The sequence below is a fragment of the Mytilus galloprovincialis genome, chromosome 3, assembly GCF_965363235.1.
Source record: "Mytilus galloprovincialis chromosome 3, xbMytGall1.hap1.1, whole genome shotgun sequence".
NCBI lineage: Eukaryota > Metazoa > Mollusca > Bivalvia > Mytilida > Mytilidae > Mytilus > Mytilus galloprovincialis.
Window position 1 is genome coordinate 69121967 of NC_134840.1, and position 9702 is coordinate 69131668.

Below are 9702 nucleotides of genomic sequence, written 5' to 3' on the forward strand. Positions count from 1 at the left end.
TTACATAAATTTTAAGAAAATCAACCAAAACTGACCGAAAAATACTCATTTTTGCGGAGTTTTCTCCCCTCCAATGTAATTTTCCACAGGAAATTAAAAATCCTGATTTTGAGTTTTCCTCAACTTAGATTTTATGGGACTTTTTTCTATGTATATAAAGGGCATTAATGCTATAGATTAGAACTAAAACATTTTCTGTTGCAATTTTAGTTTGAGGTTAAATCTTAGTTTGACTGGACTAAATATCCACCACAGACCAAATGACTAAATATCCACCACAGACCAAAGGACCCTCCTATCCCCGGGGGGGGATAGGAGGGTCCTTTTCATAACTATATTCTGTCAATCGGATTATCCTCTCCTTTGTAGCTTTTCTTTGGCGACTACAAAAAACAGAACCACCAGAACTCAAGACATCCTTCAACATTTACAGCAATTTTTTTAATAAACAAAATGAAAGACATTACGAGGAAAAAAAATAGCACAGGAAATTGACAGTTGGAAAACAACAATTAATGACAACACCAGAAAACTCAGAAGTCTAAACAAAGCCCTTTTAAATCAGAAAGATAAAACCATTGCCGTAGAGAAAATCCAACAAACTGGGCTCTACAGGATGGAACATTTGATTAAATAATAAGCTTGTATGTATGTCGTTTGGTGAGGTATATCAATAGTATATTAATTTGTTTTTCTTGGATATTTACTCTTCAAAAACACAGCCATTTTAAATTATTAAAAACAAATGTTATTTGGTGTTTCACTGGCTGCTGTCAATAACGATTTCACGCAATTACAGTATTTCAGGGGCCTCTCAATAGGAGATATACATAATAACTGTCTTTACACATGTCGACCAATACATAATAATCTATGTATATAAAGGGCATTAATGCTATAGATTAGAACTAAAACATTTTCTGTTGCAATTTTAGTTTGAGGTTAAATCTTAGTTTGACTGGACTAAATATCCACCACAGACCAAATGACGTCGATAGAAGATCCGGGGGGGGGGATAGGAGGGTCCTTTTCATAACTATATTCTGTCAATCGGATTATCCTCTCCTTTGTAGCTTTTCTTTGGCGACTACAAAAAACAGAACCACCAGAACTCAAGACATCCTTCAACATTTACAGCAATTTTTTTAATAAACAAAATGAAAGACATTACGAGGAAAAAAATAGCACAGGAAATTGACAGTTGGAAAACAACAATTAATGACAACACCAGAAAACTCAGAAGTCTAAACAAAGCCCTTTTAAATCAGAAAGATAAAACCATTGCCGTAGAGAAAATCCAACGAACTGGGCTCTACAGGATGGAACATTTGATTAAATAATAAGCTTGTATGTATGTCGTTTGGTGAGGTATATCAATAGTATATTAATTTGTTTTTCTTGGATATTTACTCACAGCCATTTTAAATTATTAAAAACAAATGTTATTTGGTGTTTCACTGGCTGCTGTCAATAACGATTTCACGCAATTACAGTATTTCAGGGGCCTCTCAATAGGAGATATACATAATAACTGTCTTTACACATGTCGACCAATACATAAAAGAAAGTTTTCCATAAAATTTAACAGAGATATTAATTTTTTTTTTATAAGATTTTCATATTTACAACAAAATATTTATTTTGAAAGTGTTGATATAAAAAGAAGATTTGGTATGATTGCCACTAAGACAACTCCCCACAACAGGCCAAAGACATCGACATTAACAATTTTAGGTCACCGTACATCCTTCAACAATAAGCAAAGCCAATACCGCATAGTTTGCTATATAAGGTCCCGAAATATCAATTGTAAAACAATTATAATGAGAAAATTAACGACCTATAACACTTGAAACACTTAATTACAGGCCCTCGACTTGAGGCAGGAACATAAAAAATGTGGCGGGATTAAACATTTGAGCGGGTGACCACCCCTCCCCTAGCCTGGGACAGTGGTGTAACGGTACAACACAATAACAGATAGATACAAATAGAAATATATATCAACAAGTGTGTTACGATATTTCAATAGGAAAATTCAGAAGAAACAAAGAAAATTTAACGTCACAATAAAATTTCGACCAATCATTTGCTGAGAACAATTTTTTCACTAGAGATTAGAAATATTTTTCTCACATCGGTCAGGAAATGTGAAAATAGCATGGAAATTAGAGAAAGCTTAATATTTGTGTTATTCCAGTGTATCCAAAACTCTGTCTGTCCGGCAAAATGTCAGACAAAAAGTCATTCGGTCAGACAGAAATTTTCAGAATTTTTTAGTTGAAATAGTCATTCGACAGGACATACTTTTTTTTTAATTTGAGTAAACACTAGTCCTATAACATATGACTTCGCATTCTTATTCAATTTTTAACGTTTTTATACTGATATTTTCATTTTTTTATTTTTTTTGAATGCGAAGTCATATCGATAAACGTTAAATTCCTTTAGCACTTTCCGACATGATTTCAGGTCGGAACAAAATTGCTTCAATCTTCTTTCTTAGTCCTATAACATATGACTTCGCATTCTTATTCAATTTTTAACGTTTTCACCCGTCAAAATTTTGACGGGACGTATTATGTTATACAAATGTCCGGTGTCCGTCCGTCTGTCCGTCTGTTTGTCCGGCGTAAACATGTCGCACCGTAACTTGAGAACGACTTATCCAAATTTCATGAAACTTATTATGGTTGTTTCTTATGATGATCAAATGATCTGTATACTTTTTGGTGAAAATAAGATTAAAACTTTTTGAGTTACAGTACTTTGTAACTAAAACAGGGGGGGGGGGTGTTTTTTCACATGTCGCACTGTATATCAAAAACGATTTTTGATTATTGCTTAAAACTTTACACACTTCTTAGTTATGTTAATCTTAAGGTCTGTATACTTTTTGGTGATGATTCAAAATTTCATTTTTCAGTTATTGAGTATTTTAAAAAAAAAGGGGGAGTCGATTTTTACATGTCGCGCCGTATCTCAAAAACAATTTATGATTATTGCTTAAAACTTGACACACTTTTTTGTTATTATACCCCACGCAACGAAGTTGCGGAGGGTATAATGTTTTTGACCCGTCCGTCCGTCCGTCCGTCCGTCCGTCAGTCCGTCAGTCCTGTTTCTTGTCATCGCAACTCCTCTCAAACCACACAACAGAATTTCACGAAACCTTTTCAGATAATAAGGACATACTATGTAGTTGTGCATATCGACGGGAAATTGTGATTCAATTAATTTTTTTTCTAGGAGTCACGCCCCTTTGAACTTATTTACTTTAATGTACTACTGCAACAGTTTGTCATCGCAACTCCTCTCAAACCACACAACAGAATTTCACGAAACCTTTTCAGATAATAAGGACATACTATGTAGTTGTGCATATCGACGGGAAATTGCGATTCAATTTATTTTCTAGGAGTTACACCCCTTTGAACTTATTTACTTTAATGTACTACTGCAACAGTTTGTCATCGCAACTCCTCTCAAACCACACAACAGAATTTCACGAAACCTTTTCAGATAATAAGGACATACTATGTAGTTGTGCATATCGACGGGAAATTGCGATTCAATTTTTTTTCTAGGAGTTACGCCCCTTTGAACTTATTTACTTTAATGTACTACTGCAACAGTTTGTCATCCCAACTCCTCTCAAACCACACAACAGAATTTCACGAAACTTTGTAGATAATAAGGACATACTATGTAGATGTGCATATCAACAGGAAATTACGGTTCAATTTTTTTTCTAGGAGTTAAGCCCCTTTGAACTTATTTACTTCAATGTACTTCTGCAACAGTTTGTCATCTCAACTCCTCTGAAAACACACAACAGAATTTCATGAAACTTTGTAGATAATAAGGACATACTATGTATATTGACAGGAAATTATTATTCAATATTTTTTCTTATACAATTTTTTTTTCTTATACTTATTTAATTTCTCCAATGACAATGTGGGGACGTGGGGTATGTGAGCGTGCTCACTAAGGTTCTTTAATATTAATCTAAAAATCTGTATACTTTTTGGTGATGATTCAAAATTTTATTTTTCAGTTATTTAGTATTTTGTAAAAAGGGGGAGGGTTTTTTTTACATGTCGCGCCGTATCTCAAAAACAATTTATGATTATTGCTTAAAACTTTACACACTTCTTTGTTATATTAATCTAAAGGTCTGTATACTTTTTGGTTTCGATCCAAAATTTTATTTTAGTGATATTTACTTTTTTTGACAAAAAGAGGGGGGTGGTCATATGTCCCTCCGTATCTCAAAAACAGTATATGGCTATTGCTTAAAACTTTCTCAGAAACTATTTATGATTATTGCATAAAACTTTCATACAAGACGACGGGCGTATTATGCGCTTATGGCGCAGCTGTTTATTATACTGACATTTTCATTTTTTATTTTGGCACATTGAAAGTAAAAAAATATATCAGAACAGTAAATAGAAATAGTGAATAATGCCCCCAAGGTCATATGTTATAGGACTAGGCAATCTGGCTTCCTCCTCTGATAAAAACACACATCAAATAGTGCTGGAAGTGGCGTCAAAGAACACAAATCTATTAGAATCTGGAATCAAAACAGTCGGCATCAAAATCATTCCATCTTGGTTGATGTCAAAACATCAGTATGTCAGTATTGAATAGTCTACAACTAAAATGCCCTTTTAGGAAACCATACTGGATAATGCTAAAAATAAATAGTCTATGTTCTATTCAATCTTAACAGTAAACAGTGCAATGTAGTAAGCTCAAGCTCGTTGAAGTCTCTATTTGAATAAGGTGGTAGACCAAGGGAGATAACTGTGAATTTATTCCTAGTTGAATAAGAATAGAAAATTAGGGTACCGGTACCTGCTGCTGATATGCCCTTTGGAAAACATTGTGTGAGTTACCTCAAATTCTAAGAAAGGGCCTCTAGCTTATCTTTTAACATGTCATGTAACTTCAACCAAACAACCTGAGTTGTCCTTAGATTATGCATTGTAAAGTGTGCTTGAATGATTGTTGGTTACTCCATGTCCAGTGGCAAATATTTTAAAACAGGTTCTATCATATTAAGACAACTTTCAAAAGCATTTGAAAATAGTAGATTTGGTACTATTGTCAATGAGACACCTAGATTGACCAGAGACTAAATGACGAAGAGATAACAAATATAGGTCACTGTATGGCCTTCAACAATGATCAAAACCATACCACATAGTCTGCCTTAAAGGCATCGAAATGTAAAACGAGAAAATAAACAGCCTAATTTATGTTCAAATAGGATAAACAGCAACAAACGACTTCTACTGAATTACAGGCACCTGCCATGGTACAGGTACATATAGAATAAGCCAGGGTTAAACATGTTTGAGGGCCAGTGCGTAACCTTCACCAATGCTTGATGACGTCTTTATGTCTAGCCACAAATACTATTGATGATATCAATAGACCATTTATGTACTTGACTTACAAACTGAGACAACAACAAATATATGAGCTAGGTCACAAGATGATAGTCCACAGTAAGACAAATCACTACTTTAACACATTATTCTGAAAGTCCAATCAGTTTATGCTAGTTTACATAAATTATATGCTTGGTGGAGAAGCAACCAATAGAAGTTTTATTTGAGTTTCTGAATAGATCAACCCTGCTTTGTACTTTATTGACACGCTCATCCTGATTTTTGAATGTGCTAGTTCGCAAGGTTACAGTCACATTAATCTAATTCCAAGCCGACCATTCTTTGCTCTTTTAAATCCTTCACACTATGTTCGTTGATATATGCTGTTGTCTAGCTGACAAAGTAGCAAATACTATATTTGTTCCGTAAATCCGAGTCATGTTAGGACTAGTATACTTACATAGAATCAATATGTTATATGTCCCAGGCTCATATTATATAAATAACACAAAGCTGAGAGGGTGATAGAGCAGATTGTTTCCTCGAGAAAACATTTGTTAACGGCGCCGAAGTCAAGGATATTAGAAAAATCAACAGAAGCGAAGCAAGATGTTTCATTTGTTTTTATTTTGACAGTCAAATAATGAAATTGACCAAAACGTGGAACTTAAGCATTGTCTTTAATTACTTGATGTCAGTTCAATTCATTGTCTTTTAAATTATCGATTTTTGATTGGTCTGGACGAGAGGGTTACATTAAAATCAAATTGTCTCCAGCTCAGCCATGTGATAGAGTAAATTGTTTCCCTCGTATTAGCCAATCAAATTCTGGCATTTTTACGTGCAGTACAATAAATCAAAATGTCTGATGAAGAAAAGGATGAAATGAAAATTCATTTTGTCAACCTAAGACAAAGAACTTCATTTTGAATTGTGTGTTCCATCCCTGTATTTAGTAATTGAACAACGCAAGTGTTTTTGAAGATGTTTTCGAAACCAATTTTCACAACAAATCAATTAATGTTTGTGTGCTCAATGTCCAGTAGCCAATATTTCAGGATGTGACACTTACTGATAAAGAAAAGAGTTTGAACTAGCCAAATGCATGATATTACTCTTTCGGTAATTCATGATAACAGTTGCCTTATGTGCTTTGTATATATATATATAGATGATGAGAAATCATTCACGGATACATAGCAAGTTAATCTCAGGCCATGGCGTCAATTTTCATTTTGTGAATTTTTTTGTTTATTTATATTGTATATCAACCAATGCATCGTATTGGTTTTATAGTTGATCCACGGAAATGGGACACTCTTGGCTAGATGATGTTTTCTACATGATTTATTTATTCTTCTATTCAGCCGTGAAAAACAACTAAAAATACCACTGTTTAGAAAAGAAGTATATTTGACGTTGGTGGCGTTGCTGTCGGCGCATTGTTTGTGATGTCAACGTTACCATCTTAGTAACGTTAAAGATGTCACCAATTCGAAAGATGTATGCTGCTGTAATTATTTTGATGCTTTCGAATTTGATTGTCTGCCGTCCGATAGATTTCAGTAAAGTAAAGGATCGCCCAATAATTAATTGGGATGTGTTCAGGTAAGTAAAGATTTTCTATTTTTAAGTATTTAAAAATGGGGGAAAAATCATAGATTTCTTACGATATATGAGTTAAGTTTACTTGATCAATATGAAAAAAAAGATAATGATTTTTGCTGAATTTTCCTTGATAAATACTAGTATTTGCGTTTTGAAAAACAAAGATTGAAGAAAAACAAATTATAAAAAAAGAAGATGTGGTATGATTACCAATGAGACAACTATCCACAAAAGACCAAAATGACACAGACATTAACAACTATAGGTCTCCGTACGGCCTTCAACAATGAGTATACATTTCAGTATACATTTGCGTTGCTTTGTTTATTATAAATATGTTTTTATTTTTACATTTTTCATTTCTTTTCTCACAGCTTCAGTGTTTTTGGCAAACTACAACTTAAGTATGTGCTCTGTATCCTGGCCACATATTTCATATTTACCCTTCTAAAGGAGCAGTTGACCAACTCAAAGTTACTGAAAGGTTTGTATGGCTAGAATATTGTTTTATGATTGTTTAGTTGTAAGAAAGTATACGTGGCGTTTTAATAACCAAATCTTGATACACATGCACCTAATGAAACCTTAAGAGATGGAACAACTACTTTATTGTCGTTCTTCATGCTAACGCAAAGCTTAAACCTTCAATGCGTAGAAAAGGTTTATATATCCTATCGAAGTTAAAGAAGGAACCTAGCACTTCTATTAGTACATGGAATTCTCGACTAAATGTCAACATTATAACATTTGAATTAAAAAAAAAAACTATGTGGGGTTGTGGGGTTACGGAGTATTATCTTTAAAAAAACTATACCAGTCTTAGATATCGCAAAGTACTGTCAAAAAACAATAATTTTGATGCTGTTTTAATTTGATTTATTTGCAGAAATGAGAGTTTTACACAAAATAAAAACACATGGACAATGGCAAATTGATGAATCTAATGATGAAATGAATGGTAAGTTATCAGGTAAAATATACAAAACAGACACATTATAGCTGAATATGCGGGATTGGCGTTGATCATTGTTGAAGGCCGTACAGTGACCTATACTATAGTTGTTTATTTCTGTGTCAATTTGTCTCTTGTGAAGAGTTTTCTCATCGGCACTCATACAATATCTTTTTTATTATACAGTTGGTGTCTCACACATTTTCCTCTTAGATTTAACAAAAGTTTAGCGCGTGTTACTAATTTGTTTTTGCAGTCTACAACTTATCTTTTCTTTAACTGTTAAGAAAAACCAAAGTACTCAAGTACTGAACATCGGATGAATATTTCTAGGGGTATCCATTGGAATAATGAATTTAAAACAAGCGATAAGGAATGTTATTTTGCACTAGATAATGTCCGCGGATCTATAATTTTAATAGATCGGTTGAAAACACAAAACTAACGATGTGTAAAGAGCCTTTAAACATACTTCGATGGCTTTTTAATACATGTAATGTTTTTAATACGTTTGGGTTTCCAATGACGTCCAAAATATTTGCTGAAAAATACTTTTAAATTTGGAGTCGAGACTGATACTATAAATATGGCCTGATTGCCACTGATGAGACAACTATCCACCATATACCAAAATGACGTTGATTCAAGAAGTTGTAGGTCACCGTAATGCCTTTATCAATGAGTAAAACCATGGTTAGCTATTTGTCCTTTTGGGCAATTAGCTGTCGCCTTTTCGTTTTATTAATAGAAAAACACGTTTTATTAAATATTTAGTTAAAGAGTGCTTCATAAAAAAATAACATCTTTAAGTTGACTCGCCATTACACAGTGCCAATACAGTGGTAACGTTTTTTTAATACTACAAAAGACTAGTGGGGGGGAAATCAAATTGTCATAACTATATTCTGTCAATCCTTTGTAGCTCTTCTTTGGCGACTACAAAAAAACAGAACAACCAGAACTCAAGACATCCTTCAACACTTACAGCAAATTTTTATTAAACAAGACAAAAGACTTTACGCTGAAAATAAATTTGCACATGAAATTAACAGTTGGAAAACAACAATTAATGACAACACAAGAAAACTAAGAAGTCTAAACAAAGCCATTTTAGATCAAAAAGTTAAAACCGTTGCCGTAGAGAAAATCCAACGAACTGGGCTCTACGCTGGTAAGTGTTTGTATTTTTATCATTGCTTTCCTAAAAGTATTATATCATGTATAATTAATGAAAAATGTGCCTTTGTTTGGTTCCCTTTTAAATGATTATATCGAATTTGTAATCCTTTGTGTAACTAATTTGAATTTTTTCTTAATGATCTCGCCGAATTTTTAAAAGTAAAATAGTTATCAAAAGCTGTGAAAATTGATGGAAATGTTCTGTATGTATATCATATGGTTGATGTCTTCAAAACACCAATACGACTAGTCTATTAATACTATATATTTTAAAGAAAAATAAGTTATTTTATTAAATAGAAAAAAAAACATGTTGCTTTTATATTTGCACTCTATACGTAAATGCTCCTTCGCATTTGTTGTTAACAGTAATGTATACTAATTTTCAAAATTTACCTTTAAATCTGTGCTTTTATTTTCAAACAGCTGAACGAATAAACAAAACATCCGAGAACCTTCATCGCCAGATTAGCATTGCCAGAGCTATACTTGAAAACTCATCAAGGCTTATGGATTTAAAAGGTAAATATCTTTTTTAAAGATCTGACGCCATTATGA

At 33.1% G+C, this 9702-nt stretch overlaps 1 long non-coding RNA gene across 1 annotated transcript; it reads left to right on the plus strand.

Annotated features, from left to right (window-relative positions):
* Positions 1-7384: 7384 nt before the first annotated feature.
* On the plus strand, positions 7385-9130 carry LOC143066542 (uncharacterized). The gene is made up of 3 exons (XR_012975659.1): positions 7385-7497; positions 7900-7971; positions 8888-9130. It is a non-coding gene; the product is annotated as an uncharacterized LOC143066542 (long non-coding RNA).
* The last annotated feature ends 572 nt before the right edge of the window (positions 9131-9702 follow it).